We start from the raw sequence: 24,187 nt of genomic DNA, 5'->3' as shown, positions 1-24,187 counted from the left end.
TCTAATAAAGCATCAGGCTCTGATACCAATTGAAAGTTGCCTAGATGGGGGGTGAATAGGCGAAACCTGAAATTTATAAACTTAAGCACACACTACAAGCCGGGGTTAGCGTTAGAATTAAATTCAAGTCCGGAAGAGAGAGGGAAAACAAATCAAGTGAGAAAACAAGCGAATGAACACAATGATTTGTTTTACCGAGGTTCGGTTCTAAAGAACCTAGTCCCCGTTGAGGTGGTCACAAAGACCGGGTCTCTTTCAACCCTTTCCCTCTCTCAAACGGTCACTTAGACCGAGTGAGCCTTCTCCTTAATCAAACGGGTCACTTAGACCCCGCAAGGACCACCACACACTTAGGTGTCTCTTTCTCTAATTACAAGTCACTTGAGAACAAGAATGAGGAAGGAAGAAAGCAATCCAAGCAACAAGAGCGCAAATGAACACAAAATCTCTCCCTCACAAGTCACTAAGTGGTTGAGATGGATTTGGGACTTGAAGAGGATTTGATCTATTGAATTGTGTCTTGGAGTGAATGCTAGAGCTCTTGTATTGAATGAGAACTTCAGAAAACTTGGATGCTTGGAGTTGTGGTGATTGGGGGTATTTATAGCCCTCAACCACCAAAGAAGCCGTTGGGGAGGCCGCTGGCGATGGGCGCACCGGACAGGTCCTGTTCACCGTCCGGTGTGCTGCCACGTCACCCAACCGTTAGGGTTCGAAGCGAAGTCGACCGTTGGAGCTTTGTCCTCTTACGACATGGACAGTCCGGTGCCCCTCTGACTTTGCTGCTCTGACTTCTGCGCGACACTGTTGCTCACTGTAGCTCCTGTCAGAGTCGACCGTTGCGCGAGTTAGCCATTGCTCCGGTGGCACACCGGACAGTCAGGTGAATTATAGCGGAGCGTGGCTCAGTTTTCCCGAGAGTGGCTGGTTCATCTTCGTACGGACATGGTGCACCAGACACTGTCCGGTGGCACACCGGACAATCCGGTGCGCCAGTCCACAGCACACTCAAGTCTTTGCTCCTTTTAATTTTAGTCCCTAACTTGAATTTTTTATTGGTTTGTGTTGAACCTTATGCACCTATAATACATGAGTTCTAGAGCAAACTAGTTAGTCCATATATTTGTGTTGGACATTCAACCACCAAAATTAATTGTAGGAAAAGGTTAACCCTATTTTCCTTTCATTATGGAATTAATCCGACTTAATACCATTCAATTCACATGGATTAGCGTTGAAAAGAATAAACCCTTACTACTAAGAAAATTAGATAATTTTTATACTGAAACTAGAACATAAATTACGACAATACCAGAAATAGCTCTAACATGCTAGTTAGATTGTACAACATAAATTATATCGATCTAGATACAACCATAACGTACTAATTAGATCAAACAATATAAATAGCCATAATAAACAACAACACAATCAAAGTAGTACATATACAACACTGACAGATTGGACCACGATGTGGTGTACCTTTCGTTTGTAGAGATAGATGTCATTATGTACTAGAGATGGATATGATGTTACTAATGGTGGTGCAAAGTCGTCGATGAGAAGTGAAGAAAGAGCTCAAAGCGGCGAATATGCCAAAATGTATCACCGTCTGACTCGTATGGAAGATACATTTTGGCATCTAAAAACCTTATTCATTTTCTTATGGAGCAGAATCACAAGAACAAGTGTGCTAGAGTCACAAGAACAAGTGTGCTAGAGGTCTGTTGTTTATCACCGGTTCATGCTAGCGCTCGGGGTGGAGAGACTTTGCTGGCGACACAACAATGAGAAGAGGAAAAACACAAACTCAATTAGATGTGTTTTTGTTCACCGGTAGGCTGTGTGTATAGTCCTATCCATGTCGCAACTGCAATCTATTATCTAGAACTCCTATCCATAAACTTAAAGGCCAAAAAACTGAATCTACAAAAAAGGTACGGTGTGCCCCCACAAGGCTAGGGACCAGATTTCGCGTACCACTCATGCAGGTCCCAAGCGCCCACACACTTCACATGGCCTAATGAGTTGAGTGGGAGAGCGCATGTGGGCTTCTGTTTTCCTCCTCATATACTAGACTTGAGAAGGTGTATAGAACTTTCTTATTTGATTATGGTAGCTCTAAAGATTTCCACTACCACTCTTTGCCTAGATTTTATTTACTTTGTAGCCCCTTTTTTGAAAACATTCACATTTAGATCTCTATAAGTTTTATTTTATTTTTAGACCCTATCTCAGCATTGTTTCTTGTAGTGATATCGCATCAACCACCATATCAAGGCCAACAACCCCCTAGTCGTGTTTGTTCTTCCTCTCAACCAAAGCAAACATCAAAGGAACGAATATGTTATCTACATAATAGGAAATGGCTGAGAAGTGTGTCATGATACTTGCCAATAAGAAATATGCAATCAATAGAGAAAGTGAGACAATAATGCATAAAAGCCTTGATGCATTGAGGGAAGCACCAGAATACACAAAATGATATCTACCTACCCTCCTATTTGTTTGGTTTTGGTATGTATTCGTAATGCATGCCTGGACTAAATGTTTTGATTGCATCAAATAGTGCTGGCAACTTCTCGTACCCATCTTTCTAGTCTCAATATATCATCTTCTAGGTGTGTTGCTTTGCCCTCTATGCTTTTTCTATACATTATATTGTATCTAAATTTGTCCTCAATAATCCTTATAATCATTTGTGCCTTCATATTGGGATATCCATTCAATATTCCAAAAAGAACTCTTAGTAATGAGAATGGAGCTCAACCGTCGATGCTTCTGTGGTAGCTCTACTTCAACATAAGTATGTGGATTGATGATTCTAGTGATCTTGGACTTTCATGTGTCCTTTTGTTTCCTAGCATAAACCATCCATGCATATCTTTCCTTCTTGCAAAAAACTGTGTATCGCCACTCTACATAGGAATGACTCATCTTGAATGATCTTTTATGTATCACTGAATACTCCTAGAACCATGTTTTCAATGAAAGAAGGTTCTCGAGCACCATGACCTTCTCAACAACCATGCTTGGCTCGACCTTTAGAGTATCTAACAACTCAACATCCGTTTCTTCTGCATAACCCAATGGGATTGACTAAGATCAGTTAACTTATGAATTGTGGATCCCGACAAGGGAAAATATGTCCGGTCAACTCAATATCACTATCAACAAGTTCTCTGATGGGATGGTCATCATCAGAATCAATGGCCCTTGTGAAACTTGTAAGGCTCCACATGGTCCATAATTTGATCATCCACGCCATTGGATGCCTTAGACTTCTTCAACGTTTAACACATAAAGATACAAGAGGAACACCCACACTATCACGAATGTCGCTTCCATCATCATAAGCACAAGAAGAAATGTTTGGGAAAAATAATGAAATGGACAATGAATGCTAATAATAGATGTTGAGATGACACTTACTTGGATAATTGTCAGTCAAAGAGATCTCTTGAAGGGCTGTCAAGACATCATCAGATCGACATTCACCTTGAATTGGCTAAGATTTTTGGAACGCGTTGGGAACAAAAAGAGCATCGGGCACCGTAGACATATGTCCCATATCCATGTAAAGGTCTAGTAACGAATGATCAAAGGGTGCTTCCTGACTGAGTTTAGTGAATACCCATAAGAGTGGGATCAACTAATACCACACAACTATATTCATGAAACATTGCAACTGATTGCTCATAATTGATCAGGCAATCCTTATTTGCATGCTAGGTTAGCTCCTCCCGAGCTCTAGGAACCAAGGTGCCATTTGGTTCACAAAATGTAACATAAATGGTAAAGGTAATGATTCACACTTGATTACTAGTGGTAACAAGTTTAAATAGGATGATATCAGTTTATAGTATGATATCTGATTACGGTTGAACTTATCAAACATGATTTAACGTTATCGGTTAACATTCACGTTACAAATATGTGAACCAAACAACACATAAATTATGACTTTAAGTTTTTATAATAATTTCGAGATTTTTTCTTAATCCAAGGACATATATATTACAACATTTACTTGGCTCATTTTCTTGTACATACCGCACGGCACATGAGATACCCTCTACCCGGTGAACTGGCCTCCGGTCAATAAAATTCCTAACGGGGCGTTTGGATCCCTTCATTTTTAGAGGAATTGGAATTCACTCAATAAAGTAACTTATTTAGTTTGGAATTTGACATTCCACCACTTTCTAAAGTTCAAATATAAGCCTATCTCAAATTCATGGGGGTGGAGGATGAGAAATGATTTTATGCATTAGTAGAATTTGTTTCTACTCTCTAATTTACATGACACTCTTCGTCCCACTCCTCTACAATAAAAATGTAGCACATAAATATTTTCGACATCTTGCTAATAATAGTATACAAATATATTTTGCATAAAATCGAATTAGCTTAATTGATATATGCCTAAATTACTATTACTATAATGGAATTCAATTCCAATGATCCAAACGGGGGTAAGGCTATTTGCAACAGCTCTCCTATCTCATCTAGTCATCTCCTATTATATATTCTAGTTCAATCTTCACTTTGTAAACGGTGTTGTCTACAGTGCAAAATGGTATTTTACACGATCATATATATTATCTGCTAGCCACAACCTAACAAGTTGAAGACATGGAAGAGTGCCACCGATATTTTTTTGGTGTTGAAGACGGTGGATAGATCTCGCTCTGATTATAGCAATTGCATTACTCATACAATATTTGTTCCTTAATAAATACGACACCATATGCTTTTCTATGTCAATTGCCAGTAATTTGACGGTTTTTTGTTTTCAAACATCATAAATTACCCTGACAATTGTGGCAATTACTGTTATGCAAGTGGATCTTAGTGCAAGCGTGCAAACAAGCTTTCTGGTCGGTTAAATCATGATCCAGATATAGATGTAACCATAGTTCGTTAAGGGGTTTTTGATAAAGTTACACAAGCCTATGGTGGAAGGGTGCAATTGTTAAATGTGACATACAATTGGATTATTATCTAACGGACCAGGAGGCTTGTTTGCACCTAAGACCCGCTTGCACAACAGTCGTTGCCGACAATTGTAGCATAGCTTTGATCAGTAGTCATGTTGGCAGACAACCCATTTCATAGATAGTAAGGGGGTGTTTGAATGCAGTGGAACTAATAGTTAGTTGACTAAAAAAATCCTAGTGGAATTAACTAGCTAATAAATAGCAATCTAATTATTAAGTAATTTGCTAAAAGTAGCTAATAGCTGAATTATTAACTAGACTGTTTGGATGTATTTTGCTAATTTTAGTGGCTAACTATTAGGTTTATTTTTCATTCAAACATGGCCTAAGCAGTACAGTTGAAGGAACCCTGCAATCTTGGAAACCAGAACAGAATGATTCGGTTTTTTATGGCTCTGTGTTTTCAGCTTTCAGATTACAGCTGCGTACAGAATCAGCATAATTATCGTCTAGAATTGTCAATGGCATCCGTATAGAATGTACCCAAAAAACAAACATCCACCATGGTTGGTCCAATTAATTAACCCATTCATGAACCGCAGGTTCCAAATGAACAGAGAATGCAAGAAGTATGCAAGAAGTGACGGTGAACAGTGAACACACAAGCAAGGGATGTGGAACAGTGGAAGTGGAAAGTATGGCTCGAGGCCGTTACTGCCGGGTCCGTGCCCGGACCTGGGGCCGCGTGGTGAGACCAAGGTCTCCCTGCACTGTGGAACTGGGCTCTGTCGCTGGATGGTGCCGCCGCCCCTCCGGCATCCGTGCACCGCCGCCCCGAACCACCAAGCGACTGAATGAATCGAGCAAGTACGAGCACTACGTGATGCAACTGGAAGGCGAAGATCCACAATTATCAGCCTGGGCTTGGGCTGGGCTTCGATTGAGCATGGATAAGGCCGGGTGCTTTAAGATCCACAATTATAATTAATTGCCAGGTGTTTTAAGATTGATGCAAAATATTCCGGAGGACCACCGGGGTAAAATTGTTGTAATATACATAGTCAATAAATATATTTTCTTTTGGGATAATTTCAAGGATAATCTAATGTAGACTTATTGTCTTTAAACTAAGTATTTTAAAGTTATTACCCAAATTAAGTAAACAACAAGAACTACGGAACTGGAAGAAGCATTCACTAATGTTGCTTTACAATTTGTCAATGGCGTTACAGAACAAATTAAGCTACCCCAGCCATACCGAATTATACATCACTTTAGCTTTGTATTCATTAAAAAATAAATTTAAGTCTAGTGAAGTTTATAAAAGAATACACCAATATCTCCTCATGGTGCAATTTTGTTTAGTATTTTAGATGTTAAAGTATTTTCCAGAAAAGAAATACTTGATCAGAATTTGATTTAGGATATATATAGCTGGAGTGGCCTCTAATTTCAGATGGAAGAAGATTTTTTTCTGGAAAATCGACAATTCTCCGATTATTAGTGTTTTCGGATACATGCAGGACACGCATGCACCCTCAAGCCCACCTCATCTGCATCTTTAAGCATCGTCCCAATGTATCCAGACGTGCTTCAAATATACCAGCTTATTTTTCTTATAAAAAATGTCAGCTTCCACCACCAGCTAGCCTCTACGGCCAGGGGTGGCTCACTGTACTGTAATTCATGGGTACCAAAGTTTTTTTTAAAAAAAATTAAGTATACAGTATATAATACATAATTATACGAAAAAAGATCAAAACAATGCTCGTCTATTCAAGTTAAAATAAAGGCATAGCGCCTCGCAAGCTAGCGGGCTGGCGACCCAGCAAGAGAGTAGCGGCTCGCATGGTAGCGAGGAGAGGGGATCACAGCTAGAGCTGGAAAATTAGCTCGAGGCTCGCGAGCCGGCTCGAGCTCGGTGCGGCTCGCGAGCCTCGAACGAGCCGAGCCGAGCCTCTTTTTCGAGCTCGTTTTTGCAGCGAGCCGAGCCGAGCCAGCTCGCGAGCCGGCCTTGCAAAAATGATCAATTTATGAAATAATAATGAATATTAGATAATTTTATGGATAATAGATTATTTTTTAGTCTTTAATGATGAATATATAATGTTAATTCACCAAATAATGCAACGATAAGTACTAGAATATGGCTCGCGAGCTGAGCCGAGCCGGCTCGCGAGCCAAGGTCGAGCCGAGCCGAGCCTCTTTCGCCAGCTCGTGAAATGGACGAGCCGAGCCGAGCCGAGCTCGGCTCGGCTCGTTTCCAGCCCTAATCACAGCCCTTCGTCGCTGACACTGGCCGTCTTTTTTACATTTTTAACCTTTTTATATGAAATATATATATATATATATATATATATATATATATATATATATATATATATATATATATTGCAACGGGAATATATAATACTAGTATACTACGATAACTTATATACAAAATGTATGTTATACTGTTATGAAAAAATGTTTCATAAACAATTTGTGATTCTGGCCATACATAAATTTTGTTATTTATAATCTATCTGTTTCACCGCTACATTGCAACCATCAGTATCATGCAGACTTCGATATATATCACGATTTGCATGGTCTCATTATTGGAGAGCACGTTTCACACATACCGGAAGAAATTCCCTCATACATCGTTAGTCATCGGACACGTACCACCATACGCTTTTGCTTAAACAAAAGACAAGTGTGTGTTTGCTGTAATACCCAATTTGCAATTTTTAAGAAATCATATGAAAGGAGAAAAGTCATTTCCTATATTCTATGTGTGTGTTGAATCTACTTATTATCGCACGTGAACACCCTATTCAACAACAAATAAATAATACAAAGATATACCATTAAATCATCATCATACTGGTGTTTATTGGTTTGTGCATGTGTCTACCGTGGTAATGATAATAAGAATACATAAAAGAAGAGAATTAGTGCTAACCCAATTTGCACTCTAGAATCTAGAAAAGGGGAAGGAAATGAATACTATACAATACAAATAAAACCATAATTAAATAACCTCAACAGAGTTGGTATGATCAAAATAAATAATTAGTCAGTGTACAAATGTGTCACAAAAATTGAGTTTAAATTGAAGTGTTGAATTTGAAATTCAAAATGAAGAAAAACAGAAAAGATAAAAGAAAAAGGAAAAGAAACCTAACTGGGCCTAACCTCTCTAATCTGGCCCAACTCCACTTACTCTCACGCGCAACCCACTGCTCCTCTCCCTTTCTTTTTATTCCTCAGTGCCTCTACCATGTGGGCCTCTTTCGTCAGTCTCCCATGCCGCGTCTGCACCCCCACCTCTGCGCGCATGGATGAATCGCTGCCAGGTGGGCTCCCCAGCTCGGTTTTTCTCAAGCACAACAGACTCACACCGGTCGCTGAACCGTGGGACCATGTTGTCATCACCTGCCTGGACGCCGAAGCAAGCTCAATCCGTGGCCGCCGCCGTAGATCACGGGCCGTTGCAACCATCCGGGTTTGGCGTGGTCGCGCTAGCTTTGCGCCTGGGCATCTTCCTTCGCCCCAACCTCCGAAGTATAAAGCCGCAATCACCTTCCCAAGCATCTGAAGCCGTCCAGAAATCCAATGCCGCCGCTCCCAGTGCTCATGCCCACTTCCACAGCGAGGAAGTGGATCCTTGGCTGCTACCGCCACCGTGGAATCTTCATCCACGCCGCTGTCTCGTCCTCCGGCGCGAGCTCGTGGGACTCACCATCGCGTGGCTGGGCGTGTGGTAGCTCGGTGCGCCAACTGTTCTTCGCCGGGGACTCAGGGCGGGGATGCAGGGCGCAGAGAAGATTGGCAGGCCGCCATGGACGGTCCCTGTCCCGACCACCGGTCTGGGTGGCGGGGGGCACATGGTGAGGTTCCGCGCTGTCACTAGACCAGTGAGATGACCGGAGCCTAGCCAATTGCTCGCCGGACTTCGTTGGGCGCCGCTGAACCACCACACGCCGTGGGTCGGCCTCGCCATCTCCTCACCACGGGTAAGAATATCCTCAGAAGCTCCAATAACCACTCCGCATCGCGTAGCAATCGTTAGATGATAGATTGGTACCTTGCTTCGCCGGTTCTCGCATCTCCGGTGAACTCGCACCGCGGGGGCCCTGTGCTCCGTCGCTCTAATGGCGGGGGTGGCAGGGAAGGTTGGGGAGGCACTCTGTGGCCGTAGATTGCCCAGCCAACGGCCGGGATGTCGATCTGGCCATTTCCGTCCATGGCCGCCACCGCGTTTGTTGGGGCGCCTCGTCTGTGCGTCGGCCATGGCGCCAGGGCGTCTACGCCGCCGCTCCCTCCGCGGTGGGAGAAGGAAGACACTCGATAGCTGTTGAAAACCTGATGTGTGGCTAAGATTAGATCGCGCTGTATCGACCTTGGGCCGTTGATCGATCGGCGGGCGGTCCTGATTAAATGCGTGCGTACCCCTTCGCCACTTGATCTAGAGCGTTAGATCGCAATCGTGTGGTTCCGCGTCATTCTCGGGTTTCATAATGTGCTAGATCTAATCTGAACCATCGAGCGCTGATCCAACGGCTCAGATGGGTCCATACCCCTTCGCCGTGTCTGAGTTATAAAAGAACCGCTGGGATCTCCACGAATTAACCCGCAATCCCAAGCAGTTGAAAGAACCTTACACTGAGGCCCTAGAATTTTTAGATAGCACCCTGCAGTTCTTTGTATTATTGCGCGCAGTCCAAATAACAAATAAAATCGTAGAAATTTATTCTAAATTCATTTTTAATACACAAATAATGGTAGAAACTTGTATAAATCATAGAAAATTAATATTAAATCCTTTTTAGTCCATTCCAGTTCCTATAATTTTGTAATATTATTGTTCATCATCTAGTACCACTGTTTTGACATGAAAACCATATTAAAATGTATCTCTTAATCAATCTTGTATCAAATACATAAAACCTCTAGAAATTCATAACTTAAAATCCATTACTCCAAATTGATTCATTCTAGTGGAATTAATTTTGTTTAAGTATTGTTTATCACCTAGTACCTTTATCTAACCATGAAACTTGATTTAAAATTACTCACATGAATTACTCTATGCTAGGTACTTAATAACTACATAAAATCATAACTCGGTGACCGTAACTCCGATCTTAGTGGTTCTCGTTCCCATGATCTCGTAGCGACATGTAGATCATTATTATGCAGTTTATTCTTATGTTTGGTGTGATGTTAATTTTATCTATACCATGTTTGTTTGTATTGCTATGACTAGCGCGAGGACACGTGTCATCTGAAAGGCAAGTTGGTACCTGGAATCTCAAGTGCCAGGCATGTTGTGCCCTTGATTCACTTTTGTTACCCAATAATGTTCTTTATAATCATTTACCATGCATAGGTTTAATTTTGATGGGACCCAATAGGTCACTCTAGATTGTTTATCTCATTACCTTGTTTACCCCTAAATCACTTGGGTAGTTTGCTATTGCTTTATATGGTTTTGGGATAATCATTTATTATATCCATGTTCCAGTTATTATGTTATTTTATTTATGTTCATGACAAGATCATTATATTATTGTTAATTGGAACAGGGAGCTTAACTTGAGAAACACGTGCCACCACAAGGGAGGAATGAGACCCCTTGGCTAACTAATTAGAAAAGCTAGTGGAAGACTACCTTACCCGAAAAGGGCAAGGGCAGTAGGGGAGTTGCATGCAAGGAGGTTCTCAGGTTGACTTTGCTGCGATGGCGGTCAGACGGGGGATTCTTGCAAGTGCTCTTCCCATAAACTGTAGCGGGTTTTCGGAAGCTAGTGGAACTTTGTAAAGGCCTCGTAGTGGATCCCTAGCCATTCACCTCGGCAGTGTCTAAGGGCCTAGCTAACCCTGGCGACATGGGAAACACGACTTGTGGGTAAAGGGTACAACCTCTGCAGAGTGTAAAACTGGTATACTAGCCAAGCTCACGGTCATGAGCAGCTCAGGACTCTCTGATGATTAATCTATGGAACCTAAACTCAATTTGTCATTTGCATTGCATGGGATATTTTGTTAATTTTGTTCTATTATTTTTATTAAGGTTTGGTATATACTTACATCTAGTAACTGCTAATAAAATCTTGACCAATTACTTAAAAGCAATGCTCAGCTTTAACCCCTGTTGTTGACTAGCCTTACACATCACATGAACTCCCACCTTTGTGAGTTCATGTCCACTAGTTCCGCACAACTTGTTGAGCTATGATCATGTGTGAGCTCATCCTTGCTGTCTCACACCCCCCACAAGAGAAGAACAGGTGGTTCAGGAGGAGCCACAAAGCGAGGAGTTTGATCTAATCTAGGTGGCGTTTCCCCAGTTGACTTCTGCGCCAAGGACGATCCTTAGTTCGTTTTATATTTATCTTTTATTTTGTAAGTCTTTCGCTATGTAATAAATACTCTGATTATTGTGACATTTATCTCTATACACTCTGTTATTATATATGTTGTCTTCTTTGGCGCATGTATGAGATGCACCCGACTTTGTTCCTTAAAGCCCGGGTGTGACATTTGCGAAGAGAATTAAAGGCAAGCCGGCACAAAAGCTACCCCAACGGTGGTGAGGATGACGAACTGGTCATTGTTGTCGGTCCTCCTCTACGTTACCTCTGGCGCCAAGATGACGCCACAGTCCTCGATATAGTAGTCGTCGAACGCGCGCGACATACCGAGTACTGATGACTCTTGGCTGGGCTGTAAAACGAAGTGCACCCCGGGCTCATCAGCAAGGTAGTACCCCTGACCGTTGCACCACCGGATGCGCTACTCCTCTACATACATCGTGTTCGAGGACACTCATACAACGTCAGCAATGGCCATCGTCTCAGCACACAAGAATTCATGGTCAGTCAGTAGCGACTTACGTGGCAGGTTGGGCTTCAGGTGGACGATGAGCTGGACGACGTGATGGCATCGTCGTCGAATGCGGTGCCCAGAACAACCCGAGAGTCGTCGACATTGGTGACGACCATGAGGTCCCCCTGCTTGACGATGGACAACGCGGAGCAGCCGCTCTGCACCGCGTCCAAGCGGTGGCTGCGCCGGAGCTTGTCGTACATAGCGGCACATGCGGCCACGTAGGCCTATTTCTAGAGGTCGAACTGGCAGTCGCCAAGTTTCTTCTTGTCGTCGATGAGCGACCCCAACGCGAGTGCCTCCTGCTAATGGTGTTTGTTTGGGGTTTTCAAGTAAGAAACATGGATTCATGTTTGGCGTTGGTTTATAAAAATGATTCACAAGTCAGATCCATAGAAAAAAATATTACGAAGAATAAATGTCACGCATGCAAAAAAGGGATTTAAGTTGAAAACATTATTCAAACAAAAGAAATTGCATGCAAGCCTCTTCTTTAAATACTACTCCCTCCATCCAAAAATATAATTCAAGAATCTTGGTGATACTTATCTACTACCACGCATTGTGCAAGGATAGCAGGTGGACTTGGAGAGAGATATAGTAGATGTGTTTTCTGTTATAGATGTAGACATAAACACACATGTGGTGTAGTGGTAGCTGCTGCTAGCATTTGTTTGAGAGGTCGTGGGTTCGAATCTCCTTGGGGCCATGTGGCTAGGCATCGGTTGTACGGGGGAATGGGAATGGGCTTTGCGGGGAGGGGGAATGAGAATGATAGATATAGAATGGTGGCAGAATAAGGGAATGGACTGTGCGGGGGGAGGAGGGAATCGGAAAGGCAGAACACGGAATGGGCAGAACAGGGAATAGCAGAACGCGGAATGGCCGACTACTATTGCAGTCTTAATAAGTAGTGTATATATATATATATATAGTTATAGTATTAGGAGCCCTGGGCTCTCTCTAATTAGAGAAAGCCCTGACCCCTACTCAATCGGTCGACCTAACATCATCTTTACGCTTTGTTGTACATAAGTTTACGCTTATTTTGCTGTAACACCATCGTATAAAACGGATCACACTATCCAGCCTTCCCGACGGCGGCTGTTTGCAAGAAAAATAGGGTTTCAGTGGCGGCAGTTTTACCTCCACTCACGCTGCCATCGCCTCCGAGCCCCACTCCCCGATCCAGACAACCACCCCACCCAGATCCGGATCCACCTAGCGCAGCACGGCCATGGCTACTAGATCTCACAGCCTCCGCTTCTGCTTTCTTTTATGTAGGCGCCGGCGGGGGAGACGGAGCTGCCGAGCAACGGGTCGCCGCCGGTGGTGGATGACGCCGGCGTCCAGGTCGTGGCCGTACTACGGAAGCGGTCGTTCCGGACGATTAAACACAGCAAGATCCGCACGCACAGGGCCTCCACGACCGCCGGATGCGGCTCTCGGTCGGGGTCGCGCGAGAGTTCTTGGCGCTGCAGGACCGCCTTGGGTTCGACAAGGCCAGCAAGACCCTGAACTGGCTCCTCGCCCAGTCCAAGCCGCCCATCGACTGCCTTGTCGACGCCGCCGAACAGGTGGTTGTAGTCACTGGAGGACGACCGACGCTGGTGAAGGGGAGAGAGCAGGGGAGCAACTCAAGCACTTGCTGTTTGACAGTCTCGAGGTAGGAGCTAGCCACGGAAAGGGAAGAAGCAGAGGCAGTGACGACGGTTTTGATTGGCCACCGCCTCTTATTGAAGAACACAACTGGGACTTCGCGCAGGGCTGGAGTGCTACTTCCAGTATTTCTTGCAGGTCGAGGAGTTGATGAGATGCAACGGCGGAATGCCAAGGTGATTACTTGTATGCTATGCAAACATGTATAAAACATTGTATATATGTGATTCCCATTACGTAATTAGGCTATATGGTTGGTTGCTAGCTACACAGTACAAATAAATCAACTGGGTTCTCTATAAATCAATAGTCATGAGCCTGGGGTTGTGTTATCCACTTTTGGTTAATGGCAAGTAATAATCTTATCATAATTAGCTAGTATTGTTTGTCAATTTTTCATATATATACTCGTGCTAATGATATTTGTTGCTTCATTCTGTACAATTATGAGACATTTTATATTTTTATATATATATATTTTTTGGTTATGCATATATATTGGTTTTTAGTGTATATATATTATTTAAGTACATAACATTAAAAAACCAAAACATCTTTGAATTTTTCTTTGGCATATGCTATCACTTTGGAACTGTAATTAACCAGTTCTTACTGCTTTGATCGCACTTAATGAAACTAAGCATTTAAAGTCTGGTTAAAAAGATTTGATATTGTTAAATATTGTTATGAGAAGGTCTACAACAACGCTTAACTGCTGGAATTTCTTCTGGCTTCTTATTTAAGGTCTATTTGTAAACAGGTCATGTAAATAATTGTAGATGGGACAAAAGTCTGAACTGTTCTAAATGTGTCACGTATTGCTTTCAGGTTCTCTTTCCAGATCACAATTTAATTATTTAATTTTTTGTTTATTTTTTTATCATTTAAAGATTCTAGGAGTTGGGAAGACCACTTCTCAACAAGAAATAAAGAAGGCGTATCACAAATTGGCTCTGCGCCTCCACCCAGATAAGAATCCTGGGGATGAGGTAGTATCTCAACCATAAACATGAATGTTTTTTTACCTTTCAGACTCAAGCAATATTTTTATGGATCTTCCTTTTTCATCTAGGCATTGGTGGGAGAAGCAGCAAACAATCTTCAGGAGTACTTCAGAACAATGTACAAGAAAGTATGGTTGCTTCTATATTAATTGTAGGCTAATGTTGTCTATTAATTTACAATGATATTTTTTAGGGAAATACAGTAGCGAGAACTCTGTTGTGGCATAAAACTAGCTCTGTTGCTCTGTCTCTAAAAGAATACCCTTTTGGCTTGTTTAGATGTATAGCCAGAGTGACAGTATTTTGGGGACAGGTTGTATATTTTTATATATAATGGTACTTAATTTAATCTTTATTCCCAGGTCACGGAGGCTGACATTGAAGAATTTGAAGCTAAATATAGAGGGTCAGATTATGAGAAAACGGACTTGAAGGACCTCTACACAAAATATAAGGGCAACATGAACAGGAATAATTATCTCTTATATCATATTGTAAAATCTGAAACAGTTCTCCTGTAGATGGTTAGCTTGCATTTTACACTACAATTAGCTCAGATCACTTCTTGTTGTATCTTACACCAATTTACGACATTTCTTGATATGTTTTATGACAACCTCATGCGCTGAGATATACATTCGGTCTACATTCGTTATTATGAAACAGATGGACGATTTACGCTAAAATTCATACTCATTTACGTTGTTTTGGTTCACGATTTACACTTAAATCCGTCCGAGCCAGAACCCGCGCACGACCGATGGCGCGCGATTTTCACGCCGTAAATTTGGTATACGAAACAGGTATACGATTTACGCTAAATTGTGTACTCATTTACACTGTTTTAGCTCACGTTTTACGCTAAAATCTATTTGAGCAAAACCCGCGCACGATCGGACGCACGCGATTATTACGCCGTAATTTCGGGACCCATTTACGGTTACGAAACAGATATAAGATTTACGCTAAATTTCGTACTCATTTACGCTGTTTTGGTTCATGTTTTACGCTAAAATCTGTCCGAGTCAGAACCCGATCACGATGGGACGCGCGAGATTTTTACGCCGTAATTTTCGGGCCGCATTCGCCGTTTCAAAACAGATCTACGATTTACGCTAAAATTCGTAATCATTTACGCTGTTTTTGTTCAAGTTTTACGCTAAAATATGTCCAAGTAAGAACTCATGCCCGATGGGACGCATGCTGGTACGGGACGTGGCTATACCTGGCTGGGGCTTCCTGGTACTAATGGAAGCCCAGGGCTTCCATTACCTCGTCCCTATATATATATATGGACGAGCTAATGGAAGCTCAGGGCTAACATTAATATCAGGAAGCCCCAGTTAGGTATTGCCTCCGCGCAGGTAGGCATGTATCCGATCGTGCATGGTTCTGGCTCAGTCAGATTTTAGCGTAAAACGTGAACCAAACCAACGTAAATAAGTACGAATTTTAGCGTAAATCGTAGATCTGTTTCATATCGACGAATGGGGCCCAAACATTACGTCGTAAAAATCGCGCGCTTCCGATCGTGCGCGGGTTTTGGATCGAGTGGATTTTTGCGTAAAACGTGGACCAAAATAGCGTAAATAGGTACAAATTTTAGCGTAAATCGTAGATATGTTTTGTAACGACAAATGGGCCCAAAAATTACGGTGTAAAAATCGTGCGCGGGTTCTGGCTCGGACGGATTTTTGCGTGAAACGTGAACTAAAACAGCACAAATGAGTACAGATTTTAGCGTAAATCATAGATTTGTTTCATAACGACGAATGTAGCCCAAAAATTACGGCGTAAAAATCGCACGCGTCCGATCATGCGTGGGTTCTGGCTCGTGTGGATTTTTGCGTAAAATGTGATCCAAAACAGCACAAATGGGTGTGAATTTCAGCATAAATCGTTGATCTGTTTCGTAACGAATTACGACGTTTAAATCGCGCATGTTTAGCGTTAGTTTCCGTGCATGTAGCGTAGAAGTTTTTGAACGTAAAACGCATCGACTGGACCATTTATTATGTAACAACTCAAAAGACAACACATGGTTCAGATCTAAAAAATAAGAAACCTGTCATTTCATATCCGTGAACCCATAAATGATATATAAAAGATGATAATGAGTGACACAATGATGGTCAGGATATTAAATAGATCCATCATTCATGTCGCACACATCAATCAAGAACGATGTCATAAATATAACAAAGATGGTAGATGTCATGCCATAAATCATGTCAATATATGTGCATGCTGAACCAATAACAGAAAACACAATTGAAAAAAACAAATCATCGGAACACTTGGCTTCTGCTATATCGGCCATTGCTGTGGAACTAAACTATATCTTAACTAGAAAATTGTGTGCGCTCCGCGGTCTAGAAAACATTTAAGTGTGTTTACTGTATAGATGGGTTCACAAATATTGGATGGTAGAAAGATATGACAGAGTCACTGCCATTTAACGTGGAAGAAAAGCCACATATGCATTCCATTCCCTGAAAAGATTTCTAAAGATCTCACAGAAAGAAATAAGGTCGTGAATCCATAACACCACCCGGCTATATCCTTAGGCTTGTCTGCAATGGGAAAAATGGAGCTAGTCATCAGCAAAAAAGCAAGATCATTCCTCAAATAGGATTGCTATTACAACCTAAGAACCGAAAATTGTCATGGTGTCATGGATGAAGAATATAGTAGTACAAACATTATTACTATATGCATGATATAGCAACAAACAATGTCATCTAAATTGCAGTTATTTAATTTGCTAGAGATCACTTCACTCAAATGCAAAATGTAGAGGTAGCAATGTATATGCGCACACACATAATTATAAGGCCCAAAATCTGTATAAGAAAAAATATTAATAATAATAAAATAAATATATGAAGAAATAAAATAGTAAATTCTGACATCTCAACTCATACCTAAGTGTTGAAAATTGAGAACTGAATTTTGGAAGCCAAGAATTATTTTAGAAAAGAGGTAATAGAAAAGTTTTCTATTCAATTAAAAGATTATGCATATTATTAAATGATGCACCATAAGTAATCATTTTCATGAATATTTAATTTTTAAGTAACTTTAATTCATATCCCACAAATAAAATATTATTTTTCTAAAAAGAAAGGACCTATAGGAGTGTGTTTCATATTTCTAACATCTATCAAATAAATAAAATAATTAAAATAAACATATATCTATTACATTATGTTGGAATTATTTATGTGTGCATTTAACAATAATAATAATAAGGTTAGTAGAAATATATTAATGTTCACATTTGGATTTAAGACCTAGTTTGCAAATTAGAAATTGGAGAAGGAAAAGGAAAATACTACAAAAATTTGGATACACTAATTATATATGAATTAAATTTTGGTTCATACTGTTATTAGAATATAGACATTTAACCCAAGTATGGACTACAAATAGATGAATTCAAATTGGAAACCCAAATTTGAAAAGAGGAGAAAAGAGAAAAGAAAAGGAAATACAAAAGAAAAAGAAATTAATAGGGGAGAATACGCCTGGGCCAGCTTCTGATCACTCGTTCCAACAAGCCATCTCCTTTCTCGCGCACGGCCCAGCCGGACTCCACGGGCGCGTGCCCACTGGCTCTGCTGGCCCACTGGCCAGCCCCTCGCATCGTGCGCTGCGTGTTCCCCCTCCATCCTTATCCTCTGTCCGCGCGTCAGTTGAAGATTACGTGCTCTCACGCGCGGGGCTGCCGCTGCCTCTACCCGTGGGCCCCTGAGAGCACCTAGAGGGGGGGGGGGGGTGAATCGGTGATCCTGTAAAATTCAACACTAATAGCCACAAAACTTAGTTATGAAAGTTAGAACGGCTAAGTAGCTTGAAACGAGCTCTTATGAACACAGACAATCAAAGAGAAAGCACACAAGAGACACGCGATTTTATCCCGTGGTTCGGCCAAGTAACACTTGCCTACTTCCACGTTGTGGCGTCCCAATGGACGAGGGTTGCACTCAACCCCTTTCAAGTGATCCGATGATCAACTTGAATACCACGGTTTTCCTTTCTTAGTCTTTCTCCCGTTTGCGAGGAATCTCCACAACTTGGAGCCTCTCGCCCTTACAATGATGATCACGAAAGAAGCACAGAAGTAAGGGAGGGGAGAGCAACACACACAAGACTCAAATCCACAGCACAATCACGCACACAAGTCATAACTCGAGCTCAAAACACAACGCACAGAGTTCAAAACTCAAATGGAGCTCAAGTCACTATCTTAGAGAATCAAATGCGTGAAGTTGGAGTATTAGAGTCTTACAATGTTTCTTGTAAGCTTGGGGTAGCTCCTCCATGCGCCTAGGGGTCCCTTTTATAGCTCCAAGGCAACTAGGAGCCGTTGAAGATCAACAAGGAAGGCTATCCTTGCCTTCTGTCAAGTGGCGCACCGGACAGTCCGGTGCGCCAGACAGTCACTGTAGACGGTCCGGTGCGGATGTCCTTTCTTTTCTGGCGCAGACGACTATTGCAGCTCCAGGCCGGTTGGCGCACCGAACACTGTCCGATGCACACCGGACAGTCCGGTGCCCCCTGCTGACCGTTGGCGCGGGCCACGCGTCATCCGCGGATTGCGCGGCCAACCGTTGCGCTGGCGACCGTTGGCTCACCGGACAGTCCGGTGCACCACCGGATAGTCCGGTGAATTATAGCCGTACGCCGCCATACTTTTCCCGAGAGCGGCCTATTCACCGGAGTCCAGCCTGGCGCACCGGACACTGTCTGGTGCACCACCAGACACTGTCCGGTGTGCCAGACTGAGCTGAGATTTGGCTGCTCACAGCCAATTCTTTCTTTTCTTCTTTCTCTATTTCTAACACTTAGACAAATACATTAGTATACAAAAGCCAACTATTAAGTCTAGAAACATACCTTCTCTTTGATTTGCACTTCTCTCTTTATTTAGCACATAAGAACTCAATTAAATGTGTTGGGCACTTAATCACCAAAACATAATAGAAATTGCCCAAGGGCACATTTCCCTTTGAATCTCCCCCTTTTTGGTGATTTATGCCAACACATCCAAAAGCAAATAAAAGAAGTGCAACATCAATGCAATTGAGAACAAAATTGTTTTTGACTCTAATTTGGCATATTTGGATCATTCTTTGCCACCACTTGGTTTGTTTTTGCAAATCAAATTCATTTTCCTATCTCTAAGTCAAACACACTTGTTTGGGCACAAAGAGAGATATTCCAATGGAAAAATTGATCAAGTACCAAAAACTCCCCCCTTTTGCCATAATAAAAATTTCTCCCCCCACAAGAGGCCAAATTTTGCAATAAGAGTATTTTGGACAAATCAAAAATTCTAACTCTACTATTTTCAAAATTCTCAAGGTGGTAGCTGATCCATTCGCTTTGGCCTTAATTTCTCCCCCTTTGGCATTAAGCACCAAAATGGGATCATTTTTGGCCCTTTAACCCCATTGCCTCACCAAAGTGTCAATTAAGAGCAAAAGACAATGAGAACATAAGTATGAACTTGGAATTAATTACACCAATACCGGAGTGCAGTGGAAGTCTTTGCATGGTCCAAGTTTACCTTTCCCTTTCAATGCACCTTTGAGACTAAATCAAGTATACTCAAACACAAAGGTTAGTATCAAGGGGTCAAGTTGTAGCACATCTCCCCCTAAATATGTGCATCATTCACACAGGGACTTGTGAGGTCCGAGGATCCCTTGCACAACTTGAGCATCATAAATAAGTGACAAATTACATAAATACATGAAGTAACATGATCAAAGGCATAGAACACATGTATGCTATAGATCAATCCAAGTTGCGCGAATCTAAGACATTTAGCTCACTACGCAACCTACAAAAAGTTTTCTCATCTAATGGCTTGGTAAAGATATCAGCTAGCTGGTTCTCGATGCTAACATGGTACACCTCAATATCTCCCTTTTGCTGGTGGTCTCTCAAAAAGTGATGTCGGATGTCTATGTGCTTAGTGCGGCTGTGTTCAATAGGATTATCCGCCATGCGGATTGCACTCTCATTGTCACATAGGAATGGGACTTTGCTCAGATTGTAGCCAAAGTCCCTGAGGGTTTGCCTCATCCAAAGTAGTTGCGCGCAACACTGTCCTGCGGCAACATACTTGGCCTCAACGGTGGATAGGGCAACGGAGGTTTGTTTCTTTGAACTCCAAGACACCAGGGACCTTCCTAGGAATTGGCACTTCCCTGATGTACTCTTCCTATTAACCTTGCATTCAGCATAATCGGAGTCTGAGTATCCAATCAAGTCAAAGGTAGACCCCTTTGGATACCAGATCCCGAAGCAAGGCGTAGCAACTAAATATCTAAGAATTCGCTTAATGGCCACAAGGTGACATTCCTAGGGGTCGGATTGAAATCTAGCACACATGCATACACTAAGCATAATGTCCGGTCTACTAGCACATAAATAAAGTAATGACCCTATCATAGACCGGTATGCCTTTTGATCAACAGACTTACCTCCTTTGTTGAGGTCGACATGTCCGTCGGTTCCCATTGGTGTCTTTGCGGGCTTGGCGTCCTTCATCCCAAACCTCTTGAGAAGATCTTGAGTGTACTTCGTTTGGGAGATGAAGGTGCTGTCCTTGAGTTGCTTCACTTGGAACCCAAGGAAGTAGGTCAACTCGCCCATCATAGACATCTCAAACTTTTGAGTCATCACCCTACTAAACTCTTCACAAGACTTTTGGTTAGTAGAACCAAATATTATGTCATTGACATAAATTTGGCACACAAAAAGGTCACCATCACAAGTCTTAGTGAAAAGAGTGGGACCGACTTTCCCAACCTTAAAAGCATTAGCAATTAAGAAATCTCTAAGGCATTCATACCATGCTCTTGGGGCTTGCTTAAGTCCATAGAGCGCCTTAGAGAGCTTGAACACATGGTCGGGGTACCTGTCATCCTCAAAGCCAGGGGGTTGTTCCACGTATACCTCCTCCTTGATTGGCCCGTTGAGGAAAGCGCTCTTCACATCCATTTGAAACAACCTAAAAGAGTGGTGAGCGACATAGGCTAATAATATTCGAATGGACTCTAGCCTAGCCACAGGAGCAAAAGTCTCCTCAAAATCCAAACCTGCGACTTGGGCATAACCTTTTGCCACAAGTCGAGCCTTGTTTCGTGTCACCACCCCGTGCTCGTCTTGCTTGTTGCGGAACACCCACTTGGTTCCCACAACATTTTGCTTGGGACGTGGCACCAGGCTCCAAACTTCATTCCTCTTGAAGTTGTTGAGCTCTTCCTGCATGGCCAACACCCAGTCCGGATCCTGCAAGGCCTCTTCTACCCTGAAAGGCTCAATAGAAGAGACAAACGAGTAATGCTCACAAAAATTAGCTAAACGTGAGCGAGTTGTTACTCCCTTGCTTATGTCACCCAGAATCTGATTGACGGGGTGATATCTTTAGATCGTCGCTCGGACTTGAGTTGGAGGGGCCAGTGGTGCTTCTTCCTCCATAATTTGTTCTTCTTGTGCTCCCCCTTGATCACACACTTCTTCTTGAGGAACCTGTCTATCATCTTGAGTTGGGGGATGCACCATTGTTGAGGAAGAAGGCTGATCTTGGTCCTATTGTTCCTGTGGTCGCACATCTCCAATCGCCATCGTGCGCATTGCGGCCGTTGGAACATCATCTTCATCTATGTCATCAAGATCAACTTGCTCTCTTGGAGAGCCATTAGTCTCATCAAATACAACATCGCTAGAGACTTCAACCAAACTCGATGATTTGTTGAAGACTTTATACGCCTTTGTATTTGAGTCATACCCTAGTAAAAACCCTTCTACTGCCTTGGGAGCAAATTTAGAATGTCTACCTTCACCAAAATGTAGCATTTGCTCCCAAATACACGAAAGTAAGAGACATTGGGTTTGTTACCGGTAAGAAGTTCGTAGGAGGTCTTCTTGAGGAGGCGATGCTGATATAGCCGGTTTATGGCGTGGTAGGCTGTGTTCACAACTTCCGACCAAAACCGCTCGGGTGTCTTGAACTCTCCAAGCATCGTCCTCGCCATGTCGATAAGCATCCTGTTCTTCCTCTCTACCACACCGTTTTGCTGTGGTGTGTAGGGAGCGGAGAACTTGTGCTTGACGCCTTCCTCCTCAAGATACTCCTCCACTTGCAGATTCTTGAACTCGGACCCATTGTTGCTTCTTATCTTTTTCACCTTGAGCTCAAATTCGTTTTGAGCCCTCCTTAGCAAGCGCTTTAGGGTCCCTTGGGTTTCTGATTTATCCTGCAAAAAGAACACCCAAGTGAAGTGGGAAAAATCATCAACAATTACTAGACCATACTTACTTCCCCCGATGCTAAGGTAGGCGACGGGTCCGAAGAGGTCCATGTGAAGAAGCTCCAGCGGTCTTGATGTTGTCATCACATTCTTGCTGTGATCACTACAGGAAATCAATTAATTCCTGTCGGCCAGGAACCGACGGGAATAAGCCTTAAACCGACGGGAATTACTTATTCCCGTCGGTTTAAGGCTTATTCCCGTCGGTTGTTAGCCGACGGGCGTCAGATGTCGGGGATACGGTTATTCCCGTCGTCGGCTGACGGGAATAATTAATCCCCGTCGGCTAGTTAATGGCCGACGGGAGTTATGGCTAATTCCCGTCGGCCAGGACAACCGACGGGAGTTATCAATTAATTCCCATCGGCCCTACCAGCCGACGGGAATTAACAATTAACTCCCGTCGGCCCAGTCAGCCGATGGGGATTAACTGGGCCGACGGGAATTAATAGTTAATGCCCGTCGGCTATGGTCAAACCGACGGGGATTAACTGGGCCGACGGGAGTTAATGTATATTTCTGCAACAGCAACACCAAATTAGACATTTCTCCACAGACAAACATATGACAAAATATATATATCATCCACATGAACATACACATCACAAAACATACACATCACAAAACATATATATCATCCACATGAACGTACACATCACAAACGCATTATAGGTTAAATCCGTCACATAACATACACAAACATTTCTGATACGAGTTAAGATCAAGTGTTTACACAAACATAACATCCAGGAGTTAAAAACATAATGAGCACGAGTGTTTAGAGATAACCACCACTTGGGTGGTTAGAGCTTTGGCCGCTGCCGCCACCACCACCAGGAGGAGGGAATGCGAAGAGCGAGTCAACAAATCCAGTCCCTGCTGGATCAGACCCACTACCACCCGCTTCAGGCGTAACCTATGCAAGTTAGCAAATATCAACACGTTAAATACAAATATCAAAAAGTATACAAGTGTATAAATTAATCGAGAGTTATGAAACGTACCCTATCTCCAGGTGCAGGTATATGTGGCGGAGGGGTGTTGAACTGTGGTGGTGGAACTGGTGTGTTTGCAAATTGGCTCCATTGTGGTGGCGGTGGAAAATTTGTTGCCATGCCCTGTTGCTGCATTAACTGTTAAACATATGTGTTACTACTGAAGATGTTGTATTGAAATATAATAATTTAGAGTTCGGATTATGTGTACTCACTTGATACATCGCTTGGTTATGGGCATTGCAAGCCTCCATAAATTCGCGTTGTTGTCTCATCTCTTCACGCATCCTCATAATCTCCAACTCCTGCTCGTTCGGTCGACGAGAGAATGAGCTACGGGAAGACGAACCCGTCCTCTAAGATCTCACCGACGACGAGTCAATGAA

General features: G+C 42.5%; 1 pseudogene across 2 annotated transcripts; it reads left to right on the top strand.

The window, feature by feature from the left end:
• The first annotated feature begins 13,521 nt into the window (after positions 1 to 13,521).
• On the top strand, positions 13,522 to 15,054 carry LOC103653798 (dnaJ pseudogene; annotated as a pseudogene). 2 transcript variants are annotated; one of them, NR_163890.2, is made up of 3 exons: positions 14,290 to 14,464; positions 14,548 to 14,607; positions 14,842 to 15,048. The product of NR_163890.2 is annotated as a dnaJ pseudogene, transcript variant 1 (transcript). The 2 variants fall into 2 exon arrangements; NR_163891.1 differs by lacking the exons at positions 14,290 to 14,464; positions 14,548 to 14,607 and adding an exon at positions 13,522 to 13,651 and having other exon boundaries at positions 14,842 to 15,054.
• The last annotated feature ends 9,133 nt before the right edge of the window (positions 15,055 to 24,187 follow it).

Source organism: Zea mays, chromosome 4, assembly GCF_902167145.1.
Source record: "Zea mays cultivar B73 chromosome 4, Zm-B73-REFERENCE-NAM-5.0, whole genome shotgun sequence".
Taxonomy (NCBI): Eukaryota; Viridiplantae; Streptophyta; class Magnoliopsida; order Poales; family Poaceae; genus Zea; species Zea mays.
The sequence above is the reverse complement of the archived record's forward strand: the minus strand, read 5'-3'. Positions and strand labels throughout refer to the sequence as shown.